The sequence below is a fragment of the Bubalus bubalis genome, chromosome 1 (genome assembly GCF_019923935.1).
Source record: "Bubalus bubalis isolate 160015118507 breed Murrah chromosome 1, NDDB_SH_1, whole genome shotgun sequence".
Lineage (NCBI taxonomy): Eukaryota > Metazoa > Chordata > Mammalia > Artiodactyla > Bovidae > Bubalus > Bubalus bubalis.
Genome location: NC_059157.1, coordinates 97,535,081 through 97,553,571, shown reverse-complemented (window position 1 = coordinate 97,553,571; position 18,491 = coordinate 97,535,081). Strand labels below are relative to the sequence as shown.

The window sequence follows — 18,491 nt, the reverse complement described above, 5'->3', positions numbered from 1 at the left end:
TCAGGAGCGGTGGCCATGAGCAGATACCCCACGTCCAAGGTAAGAGAAACCCCAGAATGACGGCAGGCGCTGAGAGGGCAGACAGACTGAAACCACAATCACAGACAACTAGCCAATCTGATCACACGGACCACAGCCTTGTCTGACTCAACGAAACTAAGCCATGCCGTGTGGGGCCACCCAAGACAGACAGATCATGGTGCAGAGTTCTGACAAAATGTGATCCACTGGAGAACGGAATGGCAAACCACTTCAGTATTCTTGCCTTGAGATCCCCATGAACAGTATGAAAAGGCAAAAAGATAGGACACTGAAAGAGGAACTCCCCAGGCTGGTAGGTGCCCAATATGCTACTGGAGATCAGTGGAGAAATAACTTCAGAAATAATGAAGAGATGGAGCCAAAGCAAAAACAATGCCCAGCTGTGGATGTGACTGGTGATGGAAGCATGGCCTGATGCTGTAAAGAGCAATATTGCACAGGAACCTGAAGTGTTAGGTCCACAAATCAAGGCAAATTGAAGTGGTCAAACAGGAGATGGCAAGAGTGAACATCCACATTTTAGGAATCAGTGAACTAAAATGGACTGGAATGGGTGAATTTCACTCAGATGACCATTATATCTACTACTGTGGGCAGGAATCCCTTAGAAGAAATGGAGTAACCATCATAGTCAACATATGATTCCGAAATGCAGTACTTGGATGTGATCTCAAAAACAACAGAATGATCTCTCTTCGTTTCCAAGGCAAACCATTTAATATCCCAGTAATCCAAATCTATGCCCTGACCGTAACACTGAAGAAGCTGAAGCTGAACGGTTCTATTTTGTAGAAATATATCCTCTCAAATCAGATTACATATATCATTTACTTTCATGTTCTTCTTAGTCTGATAACTTTCCCAGAGAACAGGTATATTTCTATTATCCTGTACCATCTCTCTAGCTCTAAGAGCTCTGAGATCTGAAAGTCAAAATTTGTCAAAGATTTAGCAGGTCCCTTTGAATTACACAGACACCTACGATGGGTCTATAATATACAAAATTCTACTGATGGAATTTAGCACGCATATTTTACAATATATTTCTATTTAAGAGAAAAACCACTGAGGTAAACATTATATAAAGGCACTAAACTCCATAGAGGCCAAGCATCTTGTCTGCTAAGTAAGCTTAAAAAGGAAAGATTTGAACTGGGTTTTCTTTCTTGAAATCAGGTGGTTTTAGCATATAGTGGAAAGTCTGCAAATACATTTGTTCATCAATGCAGAATAAAATTTGGAGGAGCAGGGAATTCCAAATGCTTCTCAAATGCCTCCTGCTCGCCCCACTCACGTTTAAGCTGCTGTTTCTGCCTCGTAATGCAAGTTTTTCTAATAAGCCTCTTTTATTGGACTTGCACTACCACCCAGATTTTTATCTTTTTCATTCTTTTTATAACTTTTTTCACTGTCCTATGAAAAATGAAGAATGCTATCTAAGTTTGGTGCTTTTTTCCCTTTCTTTTTAGATAGGCATTATAGTTTTTAAAAAGGCTTCTTTTAGAACTTACAAGCACCAAGGAGAAGGGAAATATACCTTGAAAGCTAATGATGTGATTCTATACTCAATCTATGATTCTCTCCTATGACTATGGGGAAAAAAAAATCCATCCGGAATGGCATTAACCTTTAGGAAATTGGCAGATTCCCAAGAGTGGATAATGTCTGGAAGCTGAAGGTATTGAGGGTTGTGTTAAGGAGGCAAGGTCATAAAAGGTCAGTAAGTTTCAGGCAATACTGGGGCATGCAAAGCTGTGGACCACACACAACCTGTGCTGTTACTGATGAATGAGATTCCTGAGCTCGCACTCTGAAATAGCTTAATTCCTACTATCTGTCCCATACCCCAAGTGCTGGTCATATGCCCACTGGCTTGGCTTTTGCTAATAGACTAAGTAATAGATAAGTAAGCTCTCAGATAGGAAAGAAAGCCCAACGCGTTCCCTACAAGAGGGATTCATCAGTGTAGACAGGAAGTGCTCTGGATGAAGATTAAACTCTAAAATGATTTAAAGAAATATGTGGGGAACTGGTAAAATAAGAGACATGAAGATTGAGAAAACTGAAATAAAACAGATTCACGTATATGAACATACATAAATAACTTCCTGTTTAACTGTAATATAGAACCTATATCTTATTATTCAAATTATAAAATTTTCAAGTTTAAAGCTGATACAACCTTTCCAGTCCCATGGAATGGTTATTTATGAAAATATTTTCAGAGGTGTTTACAAAGATGCACTTTAAGGAAATACTTCCTATTCGAAGTATTTGTACATCATATTGTACCTGTTAAGTCATATTCCTGGGGTGGTGGGGAGAAAGGATTAAGACCTGTAGAAAAGATGAAGGGACCAGATTACACCCTGAAATGCTAGAAAGCACTAAAGGAACAAATCAAAATTTACAGAGCACGATGCAAGATTTCTAGACAACTGCAAAAATCACACTTTTGAACAAATTTTGCTTTGCTAAATCTTGCCCTTTCTCTCAATACATCTGTATACCTTTTGTGTGTGTGATTAAAAAAGCCAAAATTCTCAAAACAGGCATATTTCTGTACTTGAACAACAGTCAGCTTAACTATCTTCTTTGAGAACCTTCCCAGAGAAAATGAAGAGCACAATTTCACTTCCAAAACTTTAAAAAAGAACTGCTATGTGGCAAAGCTCGAAAACCAAGCCTCTTAGGCTTTCATGCTTCCTCTGGTGGAACTTCCTGAAACAGTGCCAAGAATCGTTTGATCACTTAAACCAGAGCTGATGAGTTAGAAACAGCTGGAGTATATGAATCAGTGGTCATTTCTCTGTTACTTTTTTTTAACAGATAACTACCTAGAGAACCAAGTAACTTGATCAAAAAGGCATTCTAGAAATAAAATTAGGAGGCAGAAAACCCAGAGTTCTGAATTAGGATTAAACTGTTTTAACTTCAATTATTCTCTAGCTTCTTCTAATAGCTTTGTTTTCTCAGTCCTCTTAAGAGATTTTGGAGAGTAAGGAACCAAGCACACTTTTTGTCTATCTCCCTAAGAACATAACAAGAGAATGCTCAAATACCAGTTGTTCGAAATATATTTATTCATTGAGTGTAATTATAAACTCAAATAGTAAAATGTTTACTTCTTATTCTCTCACTATAATCAGGTTTGCACTAGAAATCGTAGAAAGAGCATAAAATGATTTCTAGAAATTCAAATGCAATGTGTCAAAAAGGCTAAAGAGAAGTTTCATGGGGTAAAGTAATTGGTAGAAGTGGAAATAAGTATGTGTAACACATTAGTCCTAACTCTGACATCACACACATTCTTTGTAAACATCTTTTCTTATTTTTTACCTAATTTAATTTCTCACATTCATTAGTGTTCACTAGTAGACTATGTATGATTTCAAGGAAATAAATATTTCCTATAATCACATCACTCAGTGTTGATTTTTGATCTCAGATGTTTTTCTTTATAATCCCAAAGCCTGTCATTATGAACAAGGACTCTGCCTTTACATCATGCTATATGTTCAATTTTTACCCCATTCTTACATTTCAATCAGAGCCTAAGACATGAGAAAGGCAAGTGTTGAGAGGAAAAGAAAGGGGGTATGGAGAAAAAAGAACAAAAGATAAATAGCCAAATCATTCAGGAATTTCTTAGCCATGGTAAGGAGTGTGTATTTATTCTAAGTATGATAAGAATTCAGTGTAGGAGTACTAAGAGATCTGCATTTTGGAACTTCTGCTTCACTGACTACGATAAAGCCTCTGACTATGTGGATCACAGCAAACTATGGAAAATTCTTAGAGATGAGAATACCAGACCACCTTACCTGCCTCCAGAGAAACTTGTATGCAGGAGAGAAGCAACAGTTAGAAAACTGGACATGGAACAACTGACTGGTTCAAAATTGGGAAAGGAATACAACAAGGCTATATATTGTCACCCCGCTTATTTAACTTATACGCAAACTGCATTATGTGAAATGCAGGGCTAACTGAGTCACAAGCTGGAATCAAGACTGCTGGGAGAAATAACAACCTCAGATATAAGCAGATGATATCACTCTAATGGCAGAAAGTGAAGAGGAACTGAAGAGAATCTTGATAAGGGTGAAAGACTGAAAAGCCTGGCTTAAAACTGAATATTCAAAAAAACAAAGATCATGGCATCTGGTCCCATCACGTCATGGCAAGTAGAAAGGAAAAAAACGTGGATACAGTGACAGATTTTATTTTCTTAGGCTCCAAATCACTGCAGACAGTGAATGCAGCCATAAAATTAAAAGACACTTGCTCCTTGGAAAAGCTATGACAAACCTAGCTAGTGTATTAAACCTAGATAGTGTATTAAAAAGCAAAGACATCACTTTGCTGACAAAGGTTGATATAGTCAAAACTATGGTTTTTCCAGTAGTCATGGATGGATGTGAAAGTTGGACCATAAAAAAGGCAAAAAGTCAAAGAACTGATGCTTTCAAACTGTCGTGCTGGAGAAGATTCTTGAGAGTCCCTTGAACAGCAAGGAGATCAAACCAGTCAATCCTAAAGGAAATCAACCCTGAATATTTATTTAAAGGACTGATGCTGAAGTTGAAGCTCTAATATTTTGGCCACCTGATGCTGATGCAAAGAGCCAATTCATTGGAAAAGCCCCTGATGGTGGCAAAGATATAGAAGGCAACAGGAGAAGGGGGGTGGCAGAGGATGAGATGGTTAGATAGTATCACTGACTTAACAGACATGGATCTGAGCAAACTCCAGGAGATAGTGAAGGACAGAGGAGCCTGCATTCTGCAGTCCATGGGGTCACAGAGTCAGGCACTACTTAGCGACTGAACAACATCAACTCTGGCAGCAATGGAGTGAGGAGTGGACAGAAAAGAGGCAAAACTAAAGGCAGGGATGCGTGTTAAGAAACTGGTTAAATTATGCAGGCAGGTACTGTGGTGGTCTGAATTAGGATGGAGCTAGTAAAAAGAGGAGCCGTGGACTGATTTCAGAGATGCAATGGTAAGTGAAATCAACTAGACTTGATATCAGGGTAGCAAATGGGAAGACGGGGAAAGGGGGGGTTTTTACCATAAATCCTTCCTGAGGAGTTTTTTTTTTATGACAAGTTTTAATAATTGTAAACAAACGCATTTCTTTATACAGGTTGCACTTACACATGTATTGCTAAACAATACAGTTTAAATTTGCCAGCTTCTGAATTTTATATAAGTGGAATATTCTTCTATGGCTTGCTCCCTTCTCTCAGGATCTTACATCTGATATTCATCTGGGTGCTTAACTCAAGAGTATACGGTCATATGTTGAGTGAGTATACCAAAATTAATTGATCTTTTTTACTCACTTATATTTCAGGAAAAATAACATTAAGTATTCCTTCATGTTATTAAAAATATAAGTGAACATAATCTTCTTAATGGCTGAAATTTTTTATTTTTGGGAATTGGAAAACTAAGGAACGGAGGAGTTAAGCAACTTGAACAAAGTTACCTGACTTCTCTTCTACACGAAAGGGCTAGTCAATCCAGGCTAGCTTCTTTACTGATGATCTTCCTGTCCTCTACCTTTCCATTCCCATCTCCTTGTTCCGTCCTTTTTCTTATTTTGTGACCATGTTGTTCCTTCTGTCAGTTGCTTCCTCCTTTTACACCTCCTCAAAGCCTGACCACCTTTTAATATCTAGCTCCTGTCTCCTCCCCTCCATACAGTCTTACTGGACAATTTACTGGACTAAAACATTCATTCATTCATTCAATTTATTCAATAATTACTTAACACCTAGGGTGCATTAGGTACTGCCTTGAGCACTGCGATAGAAAGGGGAATGAAACAGACAAGGCTTCTACTCTCAGAGGAAGAACAGAAGATAAACAAGTTAAAAAATGAAAAACTAATTTGTCAGTGATAATACATTATGAAAACAAGGCAATTTCTGTACTATTTCTGCTTGGCTTTCTGCCAACTTGCTATAAAATTGTGAGTTATTGAAGGAATGGACTCCATCTTTCGCCTAAAGCCTGGCATACAAAAGGTACTTGAGTGATCAGTGACTTACCACGAGCAAATGAAGAGCATGGATGACTAGATGGAATGATAGATGAATGGACAGAGAGATGAACTAGCAACTGCCTCAAACTGTGACCAAACCACTTAGTCTCTAAGTTTTGCTTCCCCCAACCAGACTGAGAGACAAGAGTCTAGAGTCTGCAAATCTGTACCTGTCTGGCCTGCCCAGTGAAGGTGAAAAGGAATCAAAACAGGGCAGGCACCACCAGTTAAGGCTTGATCCCCACTATTTCTATCCTCTTATCCAATGCCCATTTCCCGCAGTCATGCTCCCTCCTTGACTCAAGCAAGCAACTGTCCCCATGCAGGCTTTAATAAGTAACAGTAGATTAAAGACTGAAAAACCCCATAACATAATCTTAACCAATTCTTTAGGAATTGTGAAAATAGAAATTTCTAGCTTAGATTATCTAGAACTGCAAGAAGTTCCATCTATCACTTTAATATGGGATTAAATCCTCAAAAGCTTACCAAAACTAATTTCATTCCTCTTCTTATAAAAATACTTACTTATTTTGCTGCCCTGGCTCTTAATTGTGGCCCAAGAACTCTTTTTTTAGCTGCGGCATGCAAACTCCTCAGTTGTGGCATGTGGAATTTAGTTTCCCAACATGGGAAATCAAGCCAAAGCCCCCTGCAACGGGGGCACAGAATTTTAGCACAAAAGTCCCTCTTTTCTTTTTAAAAATGTTAAGTTTTCAAAATATTCTGAAGTGGTGGAATAAAGCAAGATAAAATGGCAAAGCCCTCAACAGTGTGGAATCACTTGCTTATTACATCACTGGACACAATAAGCACAGATCACAATCAAGGATACTGTTTCTCAAACTTACTTAGTCTTGACCAAAAAAAAAATAAATTTACAGACAACTCTGTGGACCCCTGTTTAAAGAACATGGTCTTAATGGTTCAACATTCACTCTAAGTGAACATTTTTGTCAAACATTGTGACAAAAGACAAAAATCCAACAGTAAAGCTCAGTTATAAATAAGTATCTAATCACGGCACCCAAAATGTACTATTTCTTTTGTATTTATCAGCTAAATGAAACATTAAAAAAATGTTTTCCCCATTAAGAAATATACCCTCTAATGATATGTCCATTACTTGACTTAAGTGATCTAAAAAAGACACAAGGGTATCTCTTCAAAAATGAATTCACGTTTATTTATGGTATCGGCACAACAAACTGAATACTTTAATTGAAGTTCATTTCTGATTAATATTCAAATGCTAGTGATTTTTAAACATTAAAATTTTATATTTCTCTGCCCATCAGCCATAGTTCTCTGACGAACAGAGTTAATATACACAAATAAACTCTTTAAAACAGAAGTTTACTTAGATATTTAAGATAACCATGTGGATAAATTATCTTGGCCAAATAATTATCCTCTATTTATTTGATATTAACTTCCGATTTTGCATTGTGGTTTCTTAAAATGAGAACACTTAATTAAAGCTATATGAAAGACCATCCGAAAATATATCTGAAAGTTGATTTTTATTGTTAATTAATAACAATGTCCAAAAATTATTAATAAAGTGTAACCCTAACCAACAAGAGTTAATGCAGACTGAAATCTGAAGATTCTGGAACCTCTTAGTTTAGGGGTTACTGACCTCTTCAGTGACAAAAACATAATATAACCATAAATATCTTTTTTCTTGCATCTCCCTATTATGTTTTAGTAACAATTAAAATAGATCTACTTTTTAGTTATCCAGAGAGGCTTAAATATATAAAACACAGGTTTCCTATTCAGGAACTATTTCTCTTATTATTTCAAGTGCCTCATGCCAATTTAGCTTCACTAAAAATTATAAACCTTGATAAAATATTATCCAAAGGAATTAAAAGAACTATAAAAAAATAAATAGGATTGTATTTTTGTGGTAATGAGTTAGCTAAAAGCCACCCAATTGAAAAAGAAAGGCTTCTTATAAACATCATAATTATGAAAAACTAAATAATATTTAAATTGTACTTGCTTTCATATATATACTATCAGTCTTTCAAGAAGCTATTTTTTCCTACTTGGAAATAAAGGTATCTCCTTTTAGCATAAAGAACCAATCAGTTTCCAATTCCATCTCTAGGTATTACTACTCTCTCTTCCTCCTTTCCAAGTAACACTTATCAAAACACTTGTCAACAGCAACTATCACCTTTTTCTCCCTTCCTACTTGTTTTTCAATCCACTGTGATATGGCTATTGACCTCTCAAATTCTCAAAACTGACTCTCCTTAAGATCAGCAATAGCCTGAACCTGCTAAATGCAGGAGTGGCTTACTCCACACCTTATTGTTTCCTCTAACTGAGGTACGGACTTGACATTCTCCTGGTTTCCTCAGCCTCTATACTGCTTCATGACATCCATTTGCCCCCACAGCAACATCATGGTTAATCTGAAAGTCTGCTTCAGAGTCTCTTTTAACCATTCAAAATACAAAAGATTAAAAGTCTTAAAAAAAAATTAAAACCCCTCTGAATAGCAAGATTTGTTTTTATTATTAGCCAACAAGTCACATATATTTAAGGCAGGCCTTTAAACTTCACAACACCTTGATTTTTATTTTGATCATTGTTGCGAAATGCTTCATTATCTACCAGCAAACCATATAACAAGGCTACTAACAGACTTGAGAAGAGTCAGAAAGGAATGAGATACAAAAAATGGTACAGAAAAAAAATATTAAAGCACAGATTATCCTCTAAAGATCAGCAATGTACATACATACAGTGCTTTTAATGAAGCAAAGAGCAGAATACACTTTCACTAACTTATAGAATGTTCATTTCAAATATTTCAAATCCTAAAAGATGATGCTGTGAAAGTGCTGCACTCAATACACCAGCAAATCTGGAAAACTCAGCAGTGGCCACAGGACTGGAAAAGGTCAGTTTTCATTCCAATCCCTAAGAAAGACAATGCCAAAGAATGCTCAAACTACCACACATTTGCACTCATCTCATACGGCAACCCACTCCAGTGTTCTTGCCTGGAGAATCCCAGGGATGGGGGAGCCTGGTGGGCTGCCGTCTCTGGGGTCGTACAGAGTCGGACGTGACTGAAGCAACTTAGCAGCATACACTAGCAAAGTAATGCTCAAAATTCTCCAAGCCAGGCTTCAACAAGTACATGAATCGTGAACTTCCAGGTGTTCAAGTTGGATTTAGGAAAGGCAGAGAAACCAGATATCAAATTGCCAACATCCGCTGGATCATAGAAAAAGCAAGAGAGTGCCAGAAAACCAACTACTTCTGCTTTATTGACTATACCAAAGCTTTTGACTTTGTTTGTTGGATTACAACAAACTGTGGAAAATTCTTCAAGAGATGGGAATACCAGACCATCTGACCTGCCCTCTGAGAAATCTGTATGCAGGTCAAGAAGCCACAGTTAGAACTAGACATGGAACAACAGACTGGTTCCAAATAGGAAAAGGAGTATGTCAAGGCTGTATATTGTCACCCTGCTTATTTAACTTATATGCAGAGTACATCATGAAAAATGCTGGGCTGGATGAAGCACAAGCTGGAATCAAGACTGCTGGGAGAAATACTGATAACCTCAGATACAGATATGACACCACCCTTATGGCAGAAAGCAAAGAACTAAAGAGCCTCTTGATGAAAGTGAAAGAGGAGAGTGAAAAGCTGGCTTAAAACTCACCATTCAGAAAACTAAGATCATGGCATCCCGTCCCATCACTTCATGGGAAATAGATGGGGAAACAATGGAAACAGTGAGAGACTTTACTTTGGGGAGCTCCAAAATCACTGTATATGGTACTACAGCCATGAAATTAAAAGACGCTTGCTCCTTGGAAGAAAAGTTATGACCAACCTAGACAGCATTAAAAAGCAGAGACATTACTTTGCCAACAAAGGTCCATCTAGTCAAAGCTATGGTTTTTCCAGTAGTCATATATGGATGTGAGAGTTGGACCATAAAGCAAGCAGAGGGTCGAAGAACTGATGTTTTTGAACTGTGGTGTTAGAGAAGACTCTTGAGAGTCCAGTGGACTGCAAGGTGATCCAACCAGTCAATCCTAAAGGAAATCAGTCTTGAATATTCATTGGAATGACTGATGCTGAAGCTGAAACTTCAATTCTTTGGTTACCTGATATGAAGAACTAACTCACTGGGAAAGACCCTGATGCTAGAAATGATGGAAGGCAGGAGGAGAAGGGGTTGTAGAGGATGAGATGGTTGGATGGCATCACTGACTAGATGGACATGAGTTTGAGTAAGCTTCGGGAGTTGGTGATGGATAGGGAAGCCTGGCGTGCTGAAGTCCGTGGGGTCACAAAAAGTCAGACACGACTGAGCGACTGAACTGAACTGATAAAATGCTCATATATATGCATAGATTATACTAAAATGAACACTATAAAATAAATATGTTTTATAAATGTGACTATAGATGTGGTAACACTGTATACAAATTAAAAGAAACTAAACTGTTTAAAATTATTTTAATGATAATAATGACAATTATAAACCATCATTCTTTTCTAAAAATATCAGACTACTGGTTAAGAGGGCATAGTACAAAATCTTTATCGTCTGAGGCATCAGGGAAGCCCCAATTAATAACTAGAATTCATAAATTTTGTAATTTCGGCTCTGTGGCTTATCCATTGTATTCTTTATGTAAAACTCAAATTCAAGTTTTCTTATCTGTTTGCAAAGTAAAAGAAACAGCCAAATCAAGGATATCAGTTCCCGAGGAAGCATACAATATATAAAAACTAAACAACATCAGCCCATGACCACAACAGAGAAGACTAATTAGCAAACCAAGCAACTCCAGTACTTTGGCCACCTCATGAGAAGAGTTGACTCACTGGAAAAGACTCGGATGCTGGGAGGGATTGGGGGCAGGAGGAGAAGGGGACGGCAGAGGATGAGATGGCTGGATGGCATCACTGACTCGATGGACGTGAGTCTGAGTGAACTCCGGGAGTTGGTGATGGACAGGGAGGCTTGGCGTGCTGGGATTCATGGGGTCGCAAAGAGTCGGACACGACTGAGCAACTGAACTGAACTGAACTGAATTATAATTTGGCCTATCATTCCATCCTCAACTCTACTTTTTAAAAATCTCTGCTTAATTCCACAATTATTACCTGTCTAGTATGTACAAAGAACTATTAGGCCATACAAGATAGAAGAATGAAAAAAATATTGTCCCTTTATACTTGGTAGGAGCAGGATACAAATATAGGATCACAGAAGGGGAATTCCCAAATTTAGGAATCCGGAGACTGGCCTATACCCTCAAAAAAGATTCAGCATAAATGGTGCAACAACTATTCCTTTCCTAAATGTGGGGGAAAGGTCCAAGTTTCTCTTTTATCCATCCAACACTTCAGAACATAAGTGTGATCACTCTCTAAATGTTCAATAAGTGAAAATATGATTAAAGGTATTTTAAGGCAAAACTAGCAGCTTCTATAAAAAATTAGCTTCGTTTAAATTTGCTCCTTGTTAAATATAGATTGTTCTTTAAGCAAAATTCATTCAAGAATTCACTTATGAATAACAATTTAAAAGGTTAGGAACAGAGGAGGTATCAGGTAGACTTTAGGTTTTCCATATTCAAACATTTATTTGCATAATTACAGAAGACTAAAATCATGAAATTTAGCATCTCTTATTAAAAATACTGTTTAGTATTTTGTTGTTGTTGTTGTTTAGTTACTAAGTCCTGTTCAACTCTTTTTCGACCCCATGGACTGTAGCCAGCCAAAGTCCTCTGTCCATTCCAGGCAAGAATACTGGAGTGGGTTGCCATTTCTTTCTCCACTTTAATATTTTTAGACCATAGAATATTTTTTTCCTGATAGCATATCTATATATCAGTCATATTCTTGGTAAATGCTTAACTATTCAATTAACATTTAGAGAGACTGATGTCAAAAGATAATATTCCTTTATTAATTGAATCCCACATGGAAATCTTACTTTTGACGCTTCAGTAAAATAAAAGAGATTGTTAATACACATTACCCTATGAACATGATGATACAAGATAACAATACTGAACATTCAAAGAAATAGCAAGGATGATAATGTTGGAGGAAACAGTGAGAATAATAAAGAAAAAATTAACAGGAAAAAACTTTTGGATTTAAGACTTATCTTCTGTCTAAAAGGCTAGCACAACAGAAGCTATGTCTTTAAAAATCAGATAAACAGCTACAATAAATGCCTGGTAAGCCAAACTATTTTTTAAAAAGTATGATGTGTAGCACCTATTTTTATTACATTAATCTTTCATAATTTCCTCTATCTGAAATTAAACTCTTTAATATCAAGTGATTAAAATGAACTAGACCTAATTAAATACCTATATAATGCCATAAGTAACTCAAACTTTACATAAAGATTATTATTGGCTTTTTAAAATCTCCAGCATTGATTTACAATGAGCTTCTCCCATACAAATCCAAAGTTACTTAGGGTTAAGAAAAATCCACTGTTATAAATATATAATTACATAATTAACAAAAATACCCCCAGAACATGTCAAATCATGTTCTTAAAACGAGACTTAAAACAAAATTCTATAGAAAATGATACTAAATAATCATTTACATAAGCCCTTTCTGAATGTCCCCACAGGATACTGAGAACACAAGTACAGAAAAAAGGGAATACAGCTTGACTTCTGACTAAAAGACGCTGCGCAAGCTGGGCAAGAACAACTATAAACCACGAGGACCAAACTCCTTTAATTTCTTCTCTCTGGTCATAAAAGAGGCACCCTCAACATAGGTTAAGTGTCTATGTAAAAAGAAGCGTAAAGAAATCTGTTGGGGTGGGAGGGACTGCAAGGCATCCATCAAGATTTGTTTGAAAAGACCTGCCAGGCTCTCAGGAGTTACACTTAAATAATGTGACCCTTCCAGACAGGACAATAAGGAGACAGATTAGCCCCTTCAAGGGTTGATTCATCCTCGGACACATGGTGAGAGGGGAGCCAATATAAAGCTTGGATCCTGCATGTTTGCTTAAGCATCTGGGCAGCTCTGTCTATGGCCCCGAAATTAAACTAGGGGGTAATAAGGCACCTAACAGTCCCTGGAGGTACTCGGGGAGACTCCGGATTGGACTGAGGGGTAAAATGCCGGGCTCTTCCAGGCCCCCCGACCAACCGCATCTACTCTCTTCCTCTTGCCGGAGCGGAGGGCAATTGCCAGCGCAAGATCTGCAGGGTGCTTGCCCCCTTCATCACACCTATCGTCTGCCTGAGAGTTTTGAATATAACTCTTAAACATTCAGTAGTCTAACGAAACAACGAAAAGCAGATTTTAAAAGGAAAGTGGCCCGCCTCAGAGCTCTAGAGGGAACCCAATGTGAAAGTGAGAAAAGAATGCATTCTGCACAGGCAACTCTTTCCGCGTGTGTAACCCTCCCCGGGTTTCTCACGGGTTCCTACACCGACGCGCACCCACACACTCTAGAAGAAGGTCCTTCAGGGCCCAGAGAGTTACCGCATCAGACTGGAGAGCTTTGGAGGGGGGGCGGCGGCAGTATTTAAACCCCCCTTTTTAGTATCTCAAAAGCCTAGAGATTAACCCACCCCATCAGGTAGCTTCCTCCTGCAGGCGCGTCTTCCACTCTTGCAAAGCCACTCCCCTCTCCTGCATTTCAGGGGCCAGGACGACGCCAGGAGCCGCGACCAGCCAGCACTCCCTGAGGCCCGAGGCCCGAGGCGCAGGAGGGGCTCTCGCCGTCTGCTCTGGAGGAGCCCCGAGGAGGAAGCACCTCCCCGCGAGCGAGGGTGCTGTGCTTCTCCCTCCTTCCTGCAGATGGAGGCAGGCGGGGAAAGCGCCGCTCTAAGGCCAAGAGCCTCTCTGCTCTCAACAGCCCACGGACGGGGCGATGAAGCCGCCCAACGTCCCTGTGCTCCTGGAGAAGGAGAAAGGAGGCGAACACGCAGGGGCCGGCCACTGTTTTCAAAATACTCTAAAATTCTAACCTGTACGTGATATTTTTGGTACACACAAAACCTGAAGAGAAATCGGTTTCCAGTAAGTTTACCCGTTGACAAATGAAGTTTAAACCCCACCCTCTCTTCCAGAATCAAGTCTGAGTTCCCACCGGCTAGAAAGCAGTGTGGTAAAATGTCCTCTCCTGAATGAATTTATATTCAAGTTGCTTTCCCTCTGGAGCTCCTCGCTGTTGCCTGGAAACAGGAAACCTTCCCACCTACATGCTTCCTGACTCCTCTCCCCCTCCTCTCACAGTGCAGTGAACGTACCTGGCCATGCTTCTAGATACTGTTTATCTTAAAGAAGAGCCGAGTCTTTCAAATTGAGGCAACGACAGAAATTTTGCCATTCACTAGCCCAATAAGTACTGAACACTTGAATTACTCAGACAGGAGAATAACAAAAGTCACTTCATTTAGTAGCATTTTAAAATGGTGAATATTAAATATAAATTTATTTAAAAGCCTTGTTCAATAAAAACAAAAGTTACCCTGAGCTTTTTTTTACCTACCACTTTGTCTTAATGATGTTTCTTTGAAATCCTATGTTCCTGGGGTAAGGGACAACACCATCTCTTTTAACAGCCCCTATGCTTGACCGATCAGTCACCCTGGCACCCCCTAAACTTCAACACCCACATCATACCAGAGGCTAAGCCCTCAGGGAGTTTCCTTATCTATTCTTCACTCATTTGATCTTTCCTTTCCACTCCTTTTGCTACCACTGAACTTTCACCATGAACTGATTTTCACTGAAGATTATTGCAGCCAATAAGTGTTACTGCTATTACTATCAATTACTTAGAGAATACCATATGCCAAGAAAATACGTTTTACCTCACTATTTCTCTCAAAAGTCAATGCGACATGTACTATTATTATCCCATTTTAAAGATGAGGAAACTGAGATTTACAGAGTTCAAGTAACTTGTCTAGAGTCATACACTCTTAAAGTACGCCTCAAATTCCTCTCCTAGGAAGACAGAAGTAGGACATCTTTATCTACCAACCCTTCCCCTGTTCTACTAGTTTTTGTTGGAAAATATTGTTTTGATAAATTTTAAAAACTTAAAATGTTCATTTACTTTTTTGCTAGGTGAAATCACATTGTGCTTCACACACACCAACAGTACCACACAATGCTTTACTTCCTCCCTACAGGTGTGAGACAGATCCTTTTTAGTATTTTAATTAATGGGATTTATGTCAACAAATTTTACGTGCCTTTCAGAGCTCAAGTAAAATAATCAATATCTTCTTATGATTTAATGTTCATAAAGAGCCTTGAAAGTGAAAGTCCCTCAATCTTGTCCAACTCTTTGCGATCCCAAGGACTACAGAATCCATGGAATTCTCCAGGCCAGAATACCGGAGTGGGTAGCCTTTCCCTTCGCCAGAGGATCTTCCCAACCCAGGGATCGAACCCAGATCTCCCACATTGTGGGCAAATTCTTTACCAGCTGAGCCACAAGGGAAGCCCATAAAGAGCTTTAAGAGAATAAATAAGTCATAAGGTAATACCCTAATAATAAAACAAAATTCAGAGGGTAAAAAGAACTAGATGCATAAATAGGTAAGTAGGTACATCAAACCTCAGAATGTTGACCTGTAACTAAAGCAAAACCGAAAACTAGAAACTGCCTCTTAAGTTAGTGAATTAATGAGGCCAATAGAGTTGAAATTATAAACTGCTATTGAGAATTTCCAGATAACATACCCTTTGATTTTTTTTTTTAAAGTCAGTTCAACAAAATATGGCTAGTGTTTGATTCATAACTTAGGGGCTTCCCTGAAGCTCAGATGGTAAAGAATCTGCCTGCAATGCAGGAGACCTGGGTTCGATCCCTGGGTCAGGAAGATCCCCTGGAGGAGGAAATGGCAACCCACTCCAGTATTCCTGCCTGGAGAATCCCATGGACCGAGGAGCCTTGTGGGCTCCAGTTCATGAGGTCACAAAGAGTCAGACACAGCTGAGTGACTAACAGACTAATACTACTACTTGATTCTTAAATGTACTGAAGAAATCATGTAAGTATAAGCCAACAAAACCATAAAATAGCCGTTTAATTCTAAGCAAACACCACAGGCAGGACTGGATTCCAACTGAAGCATTATGATTTGCCAGCTACCTCAACTTCAGCACATCCCTCAAATTGTCTGAGGCTCAGTTTCCCCACATCTACAAAGATAACAATGGCAACCCTGAATCTACTATAGGCTGTTCTGAAAATCAAATAAAAATATGAATGAGATCTAAAAATATAAAGTTAGTTTTTCTGAACTATACATCTATTAGCTTTCATCACATTTTAAACGGTCAAACGTACAATAGAAAAATTTGAAGTCAGAACTTCTCTAATTTCTGGCGTACAAGCTTCATTATTCTACATTTAGAAAACTTGCTTTTTCATTTATATTAACTTTGGAGATACTACGTTACTCAAGGACTACATGCCTATTAAAATTACTTAAATTAGACAGAATGACCCAGTGAGATCAGTACAATGACCAAGTACTGTGTCTGCAGTTATTAAAGATATGATTGTTACTTATGAAATTTTCATCCATGGAAATTGTATTTACCTAAAGACGAAACCAGAAAGTTAAGAAAAATGGGCAAATGATACAGTATTTCTATAAAAATGAGCATTATAACTAACATAAACCGGTATGGTATTTGTTCAGAACACAGATATCTATATCCATCAGATGGTCAGTGTAGGCAACACTGGCAGCAACTTTGCCAAAAACGGAAATATTTGTGAGTCAATAGGTTTGGGGTGTTTCTTTTCCTAAATGAAACCCTGTGTCACTCATTGCAAAATATAATCCCAAACATCTTATTCACCAGGAGAGTGATAAAATCAAGGGAACCCTGGAAAACCAAACTGTTCAGGAATACTGGCAACAGAATGACAGAATGCCAAATAAATCCGAATTGATATTAAATATTTTTAAAATTTAGTAGGGTGTATAATTTGGTACACAGCTAAATAGTCCATGTCTTTACAAAGTGGTGGGGGGAGGAAGAGGGAGGGCAACTGAGGGTGTTACTATTTTTTATTCAAGTTGTTTATTTAGACAACTATAAGAGGAGAGAAAATTCTTTACAAGAAACTTTTATCAAATTCACTGAGACAAAAATGTTTTTAGGCCTAGATTATACAGCTAATGGTCCTGGTTTTTCCACTAGAGTTTACAAGGATAGAAACTGTATGTCTAACTGCCAGCATGTCTGTGGATTTACGTAAATCTTTGGTTATGATACACTTTTCATTTATCCTTCTTTATTTTTACATCTGAGATAATTCTAATAGTGGTCAGATACTTGGGATGTTAAGACCTATTTGGATATATGAACCACAGCAACTATTACAGCACCTCTCTAACCAGAAGTCCACTTGAGTTGGTTTACACTGCCCTCTACAGCCTTGAGTCATTCTTTCTGAAAAATAACTGTATTTTTGAAATACAGAAGGACAACAGAACAAGGGGCCAAGAGATATTCTTTTTTTTTTTTTAAATTAGGGTATAGTTGCTTTACAATGTTCTGAAGAGATATTCTTAAGCACTCAGTTTTCATCTCTGAATCACATTAATAATGTTGACTTGAGAACTGAATTTTTAAACACTGTCACACATCTTTTTACCCATTTTTACTCATTAAGCTCCCAATGAGGAATTTTCTTTATTTCAACAAATAATTACTGTGGGCTTATTATTATGTATGATATTGTGCTAAGTGTTAGAATAACCAAAATAGTTATGGTGTGATCCTTTATTCTTCAAAATTGCCAAAGAGCAGCCTAAGTTTTAACAGATGATTATTAAAGATACATATGTATTTGAAATGACATTTCTTAAAAGATCAATCTAAAGATGCTATATTACAAAGAAGAGTGAAATAACCTATACTCAATTACAATTTAATATAATGTTATCTTGGGAGTAAAAGAATGGTGGGTTTGAATCTGGAGTCCTCTATTAGGACTATGTGATCATGGATAAGTTACTTAACTCTCCAGATCTCAATTTTCTCATTTATAAAACAGAGATGCTTGTAATTCCTACCACCAGTTTTTGGCAAGAATAAGTGACATATCCTTGAAACCATACTGCCTTATCATAATGATCAATGATACCTATTAAGTTCTTTTTATTACCCACATGTATTTTCCAAACCAAAAGTGGGGACAGATAAGCTGAAAAAATGCTAGTGTATTTATGAAGAAAATTAAAGAGATTTTAAATTAGGACTGTCCCATAAAGCCAAAAGTGTTTATTTCCTCTTTAATCTACTGAAAAGTTAATAAAACTGTAACTATGTTAAATCCATAACTTCATTTTTAAAGCCTATATAATATTTCATGA

The 18,491-nt window shown here is 37.8% G+C and overlaps 1 protein-coding gene across 17 annotated transcripts in view; it reads right to left on the bottom strand.

Annotated features, from left to right (window-relative positions):
* The window catches only part of BBX (BBX high mobility group box domain containing), a 295,350-nt gene that overhangs the window by 224,452 nt on the left and 52,407 nt on the right, over nucleotides 1-18,491 (bottom strand). The window contains exon 1 of one of the 17 annotated variants that reach the window (XM_044941497.1): nucleotides 13,710-13,846. The exons of 15 other annotated variants lie outside the window; for them this stretch is intronic. The gene's annotated coding sequence lies outside the window, so the exon portion shown is untranslated. Of the gene's footprint in view, nucleotides 1-13,709; nucleotides 13,847-18,491 lie in introns of those variants that run through there. One more of the 17 variants, XM_025283430.2, reaches the window with a different exon arrangement.